The sequence below is a fragment of the Dendronephthya gigantea genome, unplaced genomic scaffold (genome assembly GCF_004324835.1).
Source record: "Dendronephthya gigantea isolate DGI-Jeju-01 unplaced genomic scaffold, DenGig_1.0 000107F, whole genome shotgun sequence".
Taxonomy (NCBI): Eukaryota; Metazoa; Cnidaria; class Anthozoa; order Malacalcyonacea; family Nephtheidae; genus Dendronephthya; species Dendronephthya gigantea.
In genome coordinates, this window is record NW_021163117.1 from 457,965 (window position 1) to 470,247 (window position 12,283).

At 35.5% G+C, this 12,283-nt stretch overlaps 1 protein-coding gene and 1 pseudogene across 1 annotated transcript in view; both read left to right on the forward strand.

The window, feature by feature from the left end:
- LOC114534834 overlaps window positions 1-12,283 on the forward strand; it is an 89,751-nt pseudogene that overhangs the window by 4,964 nt on the left and 72,504 nt on the right.
- The window catches only part of LOC114534810, a 48,975-nt gene continuing 38,246 nt past the window's right edge, over window positions 1,555-12,283 (forward strand). Inside the window, exon 1 of the mRNA XM_028556283.1 lies at window positions 1,555-1,683. The gene's annotated coding sequence lies outside the window, so the exon portion shown is untranslated. The remainder of the gene's footprint in view (window positions 1,684-12,283) is intronic.

Consider the following 12,283-nt stretch of genomic DNA (forward strand, 5'->3'; position numbering starts at 1 on the left):
TCCTCAACCTCTGAGGCAACAAATACCTGTAATTTAAACTAGGGTTTGATTTTCATCTGCAAGGAATTAGTTGCTTTTTGAATATTTCACGCAACAACTTTGCATCAAATGTGGTTCATAATCACAACTACGTAAAATAGACAATAAATACTTCCTGGCATCACTGCTACTTTCCTGATCAAAACGTTGAGAAGCTCTCTAACTTTGATAAAATTGTTGTCTTTGCTTTCATGGTATTTGGATTTGAAACATGAAAAGCAATTCTTGAAATTATTGGGTTGCTTGGCGGCTCTACTCAGTTTGTGATTTAATGCGCAGGAGAAAAAAATGTTGTTTGTATATCATATATAAGTTGAACAAATATTTCCGGGACAATCAGCAATACTAACAATTAACAAAGGTAATCTTAATACTAAGACTAATTAATCCTGAAACACGGAACACTAACTCACCCCCCGTAAGGTTGAAAATGTCAGGAAAACTGAGGAATTTCCTATGCACGCCAAGGAATACTTGAATTGTTTCACAGACAGTCACGTGATTTTTGTGGTGAAAAATCAAAACTCGCTCATCCAAACACTGGAATATCTTTGTGATAAAAATACCAAATAAATCCTGATATTTCTTCTGGTAAAATCATCGTTTAACAGATTTCTGATATCAGATCTGTTGTACTTGGAATAAAAAAGTATTACTTTGTTTTGATTGTTTTTAAAGTGTATATTTATTTACAGTGCAATTTGGTATTAAATTTTATGGCAATGTAAAATAAATATACTAATGAAAATATATTTCGAAATAACTTGGAATGCAGTTGACCTGAAGTTTGGACTTTCATAGCCACTTTAGGACTTGCGGAATCCGCTTCCGGAGTCCGCGTTTTATCCCCATATGCGGAATCCGCTTTCGGAATCTGCGTTTTATCCCCATTGTGACTCCATATCGGAAAACACATGCCTTTTTCGTGTTAAAAAATAAAACATGGTATGATTTTTACCGTGTAAATCATTGCGTAAATTCGATTGAATAGAAATAGATTTTTCTAATATAATCACTGAATATAATCACAAAATTTCCTTTCATTAAGATGTTCTCGCGCTTACCACGAACACGCAATAAACACGCACTTAGACCCAGACCTCTCACGGCCACCACCTGTCGTCGTGGGGATTTTATCCCAAGATCTTGGGATTTTTTAGAATAGAGACAAGATAATGTTTTAATAATGATAGTTGTAATACTGATTAATCTGCCTGCTCGGTATAACTGTTATTCACTAAATATTTTAATATACCATACAGAGTATACAGCAGTTAAGTGCTGAGATCAGTGAGAAGGTTTCTTCCTATCGTTTATACAAGACCAAGTATTTCGCCAGGCTTCGGTTAACGCGCATGGCTGAACACTTCGCCTGATGAGGGGACCTGGGAACTAATGAAAAAAATCTTGGGATTTTTTTGGGGGGAAATAGGGAATCTTGGGATTTTTTGGGAGCTATATTGGGATTTTTAGGAAAACTGACTTGGCAAGTGGCAACACTGGTCGTCCATCTCCTTTAGCAACAACTCCAAACACTGGAATATCTTTGTGATAAAAATACCAAATAAATCCTGATATTTCTTCTGGTAAAATCATCGTTTAATAGATTTCTGATATCAGATCTGTTGTACTTGGAATAAAAAGGTATTACTTTGTTTTGATTGTTTTTATAGTGTATATTTATTCGAAGTGGCTAGACAGCCGGCAGCCGGCTGTATAGTTTTTACTTGTCAAGCCTAAATAACCGGCAGCCGGCCATATTGTTGCTTGAAGTCAGCTTGAAATACTAAACGGCCGGCAGTATTCTTCGTTTGCGATGGCGTAATTTCGGGATTTCAGTTGGTGTGCAAGTATGAAGAAATATATTTTTGTAAGGCTTCTAGTCAATATCGTTGCTGGAACCAAAAATTATGTAGTGCCAGGTTTGGTTAATATTAAAGTATGTATATAGACTGTATAGACGGGTTGCAATGTTTGTGTTGGAGGCGGAGTACTTATTATTAAACTACAAAAATTAATGATTGGTCGCTTGATGTTGTTAAATCTATGTTAGTGAAAATGATTTATTGATTTCTCTTCTGCCTCCAGTGCAATCTAAACAAATTACGTCACGAGAAATCCATCTTTACATCAAAATGTGTAAATATGATTTTAGTTATCAAAATATTATTATTAAGTATAAGTGTTCATTGTCTTATATACCAAAGTCTAGTAATTAGTGACCAGTTTTATACGTGCTTAGCTTTGCATTTGCTGCAAAACCAATTCCTTGTCTTGGGTGGTCTTTTCAGTGAAGTACATTTAATATGATACCAACACAGGCACCTTTCACATGCTACACTTTCATCTTTGCTGCTGATTGTGGTTGAACATCCAGGACATATCCACTTTGTCTTGTTCTTTTTTTCACTGACATTAAGAACAACTTTCCATGCATTGGCAACAAAATATTTCTCAATCCTATTCAAATCGACATTCTCTTTGTCACGAATCATGTCTGGAAGCTTAAGAGGATTTGTTTCGACTTCTTCTGGTGGTATTAAATCACCACTTTGGATTGCGTTGTTAGCAACTGAACAACGGACAAAGCACTCTAAAGAATCCTGTCCTTTTCTACTGCTTTCACCTTGCAAAATGGCAGCAACCCTTTCTTTGCTTTCTTTACTTTGGGTAGCCCAATGACAGTTAATTCCGCTCCTTTGGGCCTTCCTCTCTTGAGCATTTTCGGTGGCATTTTTATGTTTTTAAGCTCTTTCTGCTTGCAATCATTTTCTTTGCTCTTTACTTGTGAAGATGTACCAGCAGTCTTAGACTTATCAGCGAGGATGGTGGGAGAAGTTTTGGCAACGTTACCTGGAACATTTGATTTGTTTTTGTTTCTACTGGCCTTCTTTTGATCACGGGGAATGGGACCAAAATCTCTTTTATCATAGGGTATGTCATGATCTTTGTTACGAAAATGTTCGTTTTGGGTTTTGGTGGGCTTTTCTTCATCAATATTTGTTGTGTCTTCAGTGTTGCTGCATCTTCCCAAGACTGTCTTGTGCTTGCCAAAGTTGAGAATTTGTTGCAGATCAGCCATTCTACTGTCAAATGTCTTCATTCCGCCTTCACTTGCCAGTGAAGCCAGGGTTCGTGCCACATTCATTGCCTTGTGGAATTTCTGGGCTTGCGTCAAAGTGGTAGATTTCTCTTTACTTTCATGAAGGACATCGACGTTGCTGATGCCGCATGTGGTTGGCACATTGGCTGCCTCAGAAGCTTTATTATAGTATTCAACGGTCCATCTGGCAGAGAGGAGGGAAGGATCAAATCGAGATAACTTAAGCGCAGTTCTGGCTTTAAGGATGTGTCTACATGGAAGTCCCATTTTCACAGGATACGTGCATTGGCAAGTGTTACCTGACACTGTTACTTCACCATAGGTACAACTCTTTATTAAAACTTTGTTCTCGGACAAAACCTGTTGTACGGTTAAACGTTTGGCAAGTTCAACTTGACGCTTAAGGTGTTTGAAAGCGTATGGTGTTAGAACTTCAGCATATGTGCGGATGTCCTCCTCACACGATTCAATTGATATGGGCTTGCGTAATGTTGCCATAATTTTCTGGTGTGTCCTTTCATTCCGCAATGTTCCAAGGAGTGCAAACATTTCTGTAAAAAATTGTAAAAGTGTTGCATAGCGAGAGCAAACACTTTTAATCTTCGCATTAGCACTCTCTAAACGATTGTTGGTTGTTTCACCAAGGTTAAAAGTTGAATCCTTAAAACAAGAAACCCATTGCTCTTTTATAGGGTGCCAATTGTCAAAGAAATAGTTTCTTACAGCTTTTGATTTGGTTTCCTTTAACAGAATTTACGTTTTCTTCATAGGCTTCTTCTGTTTTGGAATAAATTATTGCGGTTAATATCTCAAGAACTCTGTCCCGTTCACCTGACGTTATCCCCATTTTCTCAACTGTTATCTCCCTTCTGAAAGTTCGAAGTGTATGATAAAGGCATATAAGTAGGGATGCGCTGGGAAAGCATTTGGCGAAGGCTTGACGTTCTGTGAAATCCTTGTCGGACATGATTACTGTAGTCCTTATCCAAGCTGGATTGTGCCTTTTAAATGCTTCCATGGCTGCTGTTATGACAGTTTCACTCTCTTCAGCAACGATTAGAAGGGCGACAATATCACTAAGGCCATTTCCATCCACTACCATCAGCACATAGAGTGGCATTCTCAAATCAAGAAGTTTGTAAGTAGCATCCACAAGCAGGAGCTCAGGAAACCTGTCGTACGCATGTTTCATGTACTGGTCTTGAAAGAAAAGAGACTTAAAATTGCTGTCTTCGTCCGTTGCTACTTCTACAACTGCGCCTTCTTTTGTCTTCAGATAATCCACGACGACGTCAAGGTCATTGCTATTTATTTTCGACTTGGTTTTGGTTTTCAAGTTTGAAATATCCTTTAATGTTACTCGCTGTCCTGTCGTGGTTTGTATTTTCTGTTGCAGCAGTTTGTTGTTAGCTTTTAGGCGCACTGCACCTTGGATTTCCTCTTTCAGTGCACCAGTGAGCTTTCGCTGACGAGGTAGATGTTTGTACAGTTCTTCTGACAGAGAATGGTTGTGATCCATGGTCATTTTCATAACTTCTAACGCTTTTCCGTCCGTGGACAAAACAATATAAACTTCGAACTGACATCCTTGTTTAAAGGTTTTAGTATCACGCTTTCTGTCGTCTCTATTCTCTGCTTTTCTTCCTCCAAATTTGCAGCTTAATTTCAGGGAGTAGTACTGGAGGCTCAACTCAGCATTTGCTACTCGTTTGGGGACTCGCTTCTGTGCAGATACAAGGGTTCTGACATCTCGTTTCCACAGCTCGCAAAAGTGAATATCCTCATATTTGGCTTTGGCCTCATTAAAGTCATTTACAGTATAGAACTTTCTACCAACGTAAAATATGTCATTACTAGCATCTTGATCTACTTCTTCTTTAATCGAGAGGATGTCACCTGTTTCACTTAAGGGGGAGGATTTAACTACATCATCTGGCAACACTATCGCAGTCTGTTCTGGTGATGTTACAGATGGTCGCTCTAATGCGCTAAATGTGAAAGACATATGAAAATAGTTAAAGTATTGAATTCAATGATTGCACACTAAACATCTCAGGAGAGGATAGAATGGATTATGATGAATAACATGCTTAGAAAACTTTAATACTTGAGTGGTAGCAGGCAACATGGCAACATTGTGACGACTAATCAACTGTACACTACACTACTGTATAAATTATACTGTGACAAAACTGGCAGATCATTACCATGCTTTAATTTCTTTGTTTCTTATTTCATTCACCATATCCAATCGAATTTTTGCTATATCTTTCTATAAATGCAAATATGTATAACAGCTATGGTGCTTAATGAATTACTTTACATACTGTTAAATTAATAAGCACATATACTGCACATAATAAACAAACACACAGCAGCTATGCAGGACTATGATGGTTGTGTATACGTAAAAGTTTAGGAGACCAATTACTGCAGGACCAAAACTCAAAACTAAGAAACCGACACATTGCCATCACAGATATACTACACCATGTAACTAACAAACTAAAAATCCAAAGGCAAGGATACAAGGCAAAGGTAGTTAATTAAATGCAATACCTGGTTGAATGAGAATGGCTGTTGAAATACCAAATGCTTCATGTACTAGTTGAAGAAATAGAAAACATTATGGTTAAAAATATTATTGCCCTCAAGCTTGCCCAGCAAATAATATTTGACAAAGGCATATCAAAATTGTATTGAGCAACGTTAAAACGAAACGTTACTTGAATAAAATTTTATTAAATTATTATGCCTCTTTGGAGTATTATTTGCTGGCCAATAATATTTTTTACTAGAATTTATTTTCTGCCTGATGTTTTTATTGCTAAGGGACCGGTCATTAAATATGGTAGGTGGGGGGGGGGGTGGAGGAGAAACCCAACATTTTGACACAAAAAAACCACAAAAGTTGTATACTTTTCAAGACCTCCCCATATTTATCTTATATTTTTGAAGACCCCCCTCTCGATCCTTGGTCCTCTTGAAAATTAGTTTTGTAGTAAACATGCAGTATGGCCAGCCATACTGCATTCTTACTACAAAACTGAATTTAAATTTTCAAGAGGACATCCATCTATTTCTTATAGCTATTTCTTATAGACATTTCTTATAGTTTAAAAAGACATACCAGGTTTAATGATCATAGCATTTTAATACTGATTGCCTATCATAATTGTTTTGCATATTACAGTATACCTACCTGACACAGAAATACTCCACAGTCAATGTAGTTGTCTTGTTTCGGAATATCCTAATAAATTGTGTCAATGAACAAAATAATATTTAATTAACATAAACTGCCTCCGTTTCTAATCACCAGTCAGCAACATTTAATTATAACATAAAGTTAGCCTGCTCACAGCAACCAGGTATCTCTGTCACTTAGAAATTCAAGACCCAATGTTTCATCCAAGTCTAGTGTCGGGGGTTATCTGAAGTAACAACTTTAAGGATCTTTATGAATACAGTGACATCATTGACCAACAAGGTGAAGATACTCTAGCAGCCAATAACAATAGCTACTACCTGCTCTAATCATAGCATTTTGGTTGCAAAATAATAATTTTATGTTACTATAAATTTTATGTTACTATATGTGGCCGAGGGTCAATTAAATCATCCAAAGCTGACTAATACCACTTTTTAACAATGAACATATATCAGTGCATGATCTGTCTTGCTCGCTGTTATGCTACAGTGATCTGTCTTAATTGCCTTCCAACGTACTGCTATATGCTATGCACATATGACAGCTAGTAACTTACTTTTGCAGTCCCAAAACTCCAAGACTCTGAATTATGTTCAGGGTAAGGTGAGTAACAAGTTTTCTAAAAATAAATGTGTATTTAGACAAAGTACATAATTAACAGGACTGCATTTATACTCATTACTTCTGAATTGACGTATTACCTTATTAATTTTAAATGATCCACAACATAGTCAGGTATGCAATCTGTACCACCCAAGGAGTCATAGTAGGTGACAACTTTATTTCTTTTGTCCACCACCTTTGGTTAGATACAAAATTACTTAATTACATGTACATGTGAGCTAAAATATACCTATACAATATGTCATTTGTAGTACACTAATAAAGTAGTCTACTCTGCTAGTCCATGCATGCACATGTCATACATACACATAGTGTCCAGTGTTTATCTTCATTGATAGGGAACATGAGCAAGTCACTTAGAACTGAACTATCCTAAAAAATACAAATAAATTATTATTTTTTATCATATGTAATTAACAGTTGACTATCTAGCAATATCTTGTTATTTCTCAACATAATTATAGTGTTGCAACATAAATAATGCATACAATTTAGAGCAGTACTACTTAATTGATCGAGGTATTGTCAGTCACTTTTAAAAACAGAAAAAATGTAATTAACACATGATTGTTTTATTATTTTGTTTATTGTTTTACCACCTACAGAGATGCACCATTCCTTTTTAGACTTTCGGACTAGGCAAGTTAAACAGTATAGCTTAATCCCCTACTACTTTAAAAAAAGGGGTAAGCATTTTCCACACAAATACAAAAATATAAAAAATTTGCCAACATCACAGGGCTATATATTTTCTGTATTTTACATGTTTTTTTCTGCTGTACTGTTAACTTTCGAAATTCAAAAGAGGAATGGCGCATTGATATTATTAATAATATAGCCTGCAAGCAGGCTCTCCAGTTGCTACAGGTGTACCTTGTCCATCCATCTAGCAAATGAATTGGAAAATTCCTCTTTTTTAAACTTTGTGAAACAGAAGCTGTTTTTAATTGTGATTGATACATTCTGTAAGAGACAATATACATATATATACCAATAATTAATTAATCAATCAATTATAACATTAACATATACAGTAAACCTAGCAATGCTCACCTATTCTAATTATTATCAGAGAACATGCAATGGAATATATGATCAAGACACATATAAAATTCATAACACATGTACACTATTGTGTAGTAATACCATACAGTGCAATATCATGGGACACCATGGTTGCCTTGAATGTATGCATGGTTTTGCAATTGGCCATGTATTCCTCAACAGCTTATAGTATAATAGTGTGTTTAGACATAGCATCCTTGATTAATTGATTATGAAGTGCATGCATGTATGTAGCATAACATAATGAATCATATACATACAGGCATCTTCTGTGCGCATTCTTGTAGAAGATTTCCATAGAAATTTATTATCTAGAAAGGAACCAAACAATTAATGATTATAAATTAGTAACCTCTAAGGAAAGCTTGCCTTATCCTTAAGCTGCAAAACTCTCCCTTAAATGAGTGTAAGTTCATCTGTTGGACAGAGTATAAATACCATACAGTAAACTAGTAATGTGGCAATGCATTGTAGTAATCAACAGTGGGTCAAAGTACGGCCCACCATAGAACTCTGCACCGTAATGGGAAGCACCAACAAGAACAGAATGATACAATACTGTAGGGATGGTACTGGCTGGATTATACAAAGCGGATTTAATTCCTTAGGGGTATATTTAGTCAGTTGGGGAGGGGGGGGGGGGGCTAGCAAATGTGTGGATGACCATTCGATGACCACTTGCACTATGGTTAGCTTTGCCATTGGGATTTGGGAAACAGTAGCCATACGCCAAATGGATTGTATAAAGCTTGTCTTACCTCGTCATTGAGCCACTGATTATTAGATACCTGTACTAGGCTTAGGTTGATATTTGCTGCGATCTCTTCTGAACAAATAGTTTAAAATTTAGTAAATAAAGTAAATATTTGAGTTTGAGCAAGATTTCTAAGTGTATTCCAATTTACCTTTACTGTTTTCAGCCATATGGATACAATCTTGGAAATTTGTATTACAAATTGACTTGTTGAATATTCCAACTTCCCGCCATCTGTATATACCGCGTAGGCGCGCAATAGCGTGTCTTTTTCGCGCGTCGCGCACGTTTTTGTTCCCAGGTTATTAGGGGCCAGACAGCGCTTTTGCAATAATACATATAAACAAAAGCTTCTGAGTAGTGGTTTTACTGGTTTATACGAGTCGCAAATATCTTGTACTCGAAACCATTTTCTTCAAACAGAGAATAACAAGTAAAAAAAGGGGAAAATATTCGGATTCCTCATGTATGACGGCTCAATTACTGCAAATTATTTATAAAACAACACGATATATATACAATGGCATTTAATAAACTTTATTCGTGCGAAAATACGAATTCTTGGCATTTTGTATTAGGATACTCGTGTAGACAATACGTAGATACTGCAGGTTAGATAACTGCCGGCCGTTTAGTATTTCAAGCTGACTTCAAGCAACAATATGGCCGGCTGCCGGTTATTTAGGCTTGACAAGTAAAAACTATACAGCCGGCTGCCGGCTGTCTAGCCACTTCGATATTTATTTGTGCAATTTGGTATTAAATTTTGCAATATTCCCCCACAAGGCCCACAGACTTGGTAGTTTGTACTGTAATATATACTGGTAACTACAACATTAAATATTTATCAATAAGTCATTATCAATTCATAATAAATATTTCAAACTTTTAATAGAAAAAAACAATATATTAGCAATTAACACTTGATGAACTGTTTAATGTTTATCATCTTGTGATGAACACTCACCCACCCATGAAGCATAGTTATGTCTCAGTCATTTTGTGTAACTGTGTGTCATGTAATGTTTGTTTTTTCTTCATACATGAGGAAATTGAAATAAGGACAATGGTCTTCTTGTCAAATTTAATGTTATATTGTTATGATTACAGACCTAAGGACTTTGGTTGGTTGAATAATACATAAGAAAGCACTATAATTAAATTGCTGCCTCCAATTCTTCACATGTTTTGCACAAAATGTTCCAAAAAGACACATCACATTGTGTTTCATATAAGAGCAATGTAATATTAAGTACAGTGTAATGATTTAGTTTATTCGCAATATGTCTGCTTTTCTGTTGGGTAGACATATAGGAAAACAAGTTTCTAGACTGGAGTGTAAATGCTCTTAATAACTGCAGAGTCTCAGGTGTGCAAGAGAAGATTTTGAGGGGTGAAGTTTTCTATAAAGTTTAATAATATTTATCCAAATTGGACAGAGATATAATAAGCATGTAAATAGTTACCTGATCACTATGTTCAAATTGTGATGTAGATTTAAACAGTTTAAACTCTGCCATTGATGGATTCACACAGTTTTAATGTACAGTATTTCCCCAGAGTTAGGAATGTGTGAGCATCTAAGTTCTAGGGAAAGGGAGTTTAACTAATAAATATAAAAAATACAAATATGAGAGTAATCATGAAAGGTATTAATCGTGCAAGTGTGAATTGATGCATTTATTATTAGTCAGTGACTCAGTGTACATATTTATATTCAGACATGTACAGTAACTATACAGCCTGGGGTATTAGGTTGGTTTAAATAAATTAAAAAGAAATTAGTTCTACTTTCTCGCTAAGTTATTTGATCAGTTTTGAAAATAACTACATTCTGCCCAACAACAAGACACTTCTGTTTTGATCAAGTCAAAATTTCATGATCATTATTAATACCATTCTTACTTTAGTAATATCCAAATGAGAAACTCAGCTATGTTATTACAAACTAATGACATGTGTGGTTTTTCAAGAGTTTCACTCAAGCTTCACCCTTAGTAATTTCACTAGTTAAATATTACTTATATTTACAAGTTTCCAGTCCAGTATTCAAGATATCTGAGAGGTCAAAATATCAAGTTTTATAGCAACATTTATCTACTTTGAGAATGTCATATTGAAAAATGTTATCACACTGAGGAATATAGATTTTCTTGATATATATTATAAATAATTTATTGGTAATAACTATTATTATTACTTCTACATTTGTGTCATCATGTGCCCTGGTATGAAATTGAAGCCGGGATATTCAAAATGAAATGAAGTATTTACTATTCGTAATGGTAATGGTAATGGTTTATTTACACATTTTAAATAGCGATGACGCTAAATTACAATATGTTTACAATACAAATAGCTATAAAAGATAAAAGGTTTTACTAATTATTTACAGCAATTATATATAAAAAACCTATATACATAACTATCAGTACATGAGAAATATTATAAAAATATGCTAACTAACTAATTTAGCGTTATATAAACTTATGGAATAGGCCAAAGGACTTTGTTTAAAACGTTCAGTTCTACAAAAGAAATTATATAATGTTTGGCTATTAGTTCTTGTTTCCTTTTGACTAACCTGTTCTACTTTCATTGGTAATAAGCTATGTAGTTTATGATTTGGATCCAGCATTTCCTTAATTAAGGATATGCATGATTCGTCCCTACGTCTTTGCAGGGTTTGCAAGTTCGTCTCGGCTATTACTTGCTCATAATCCTGATTTGGGTGTATTATCCTTAGTGCTCTTTTTTGAATACGTTCAATACTCTTTCTTTGTTCTTGTGTTAAACCTCCGTTCCAAATCTCTGCACCATATTCTAGCACAGAGCGGATTACAGAGCAGTAAAAGGATAACAAATCACCCGTAGGGGCTCCATAATTCTTTAAAACCTTTAGTAAATACAAACGCTTAGCCGCTTTTTTAATGATATATTCAGTATTTACTTTCCATTTAAGATCGTCACTTAACCATATCCCCAATAGCTTGTATGATTTTGTACGGGAGACGTTATGGCTACCAATAAGGATTGGGGCTATCGAGGTTACGTTTTTCCTGAAGTCAATTATCATCTCCATGCACTTTTTATCATTCAATTCCATTCCTTCGTCCGTTGCAAATTGTACCACTTTATCTACATTTTCCTGGGTATTACCGATTGGTTGATCATCTAAATGATCAATCACATTGATTACTTCCGATATTGTGGTGTCGTCCATAAACATCGCTGCATCCTGCTCTTCTACGGCATTCCGTGTTTGATCCTGATCATTCGATGCAATAGACGCTGGTAGTTGGTTTATTTTAATTATAAAAGCGATTGGACCCAACTTGCTTCCCTGTGGGACACCACCCTTGACTCTTTTACGGTCGGACTGCTCTCCTTGGAAGGACGTTACTTGTGATCTATTAGTTAGGTATGATGCAAACCAGCCAACCATGGCCGGACGAACGCCAATTTTAATGAAATTATCTAACAACAA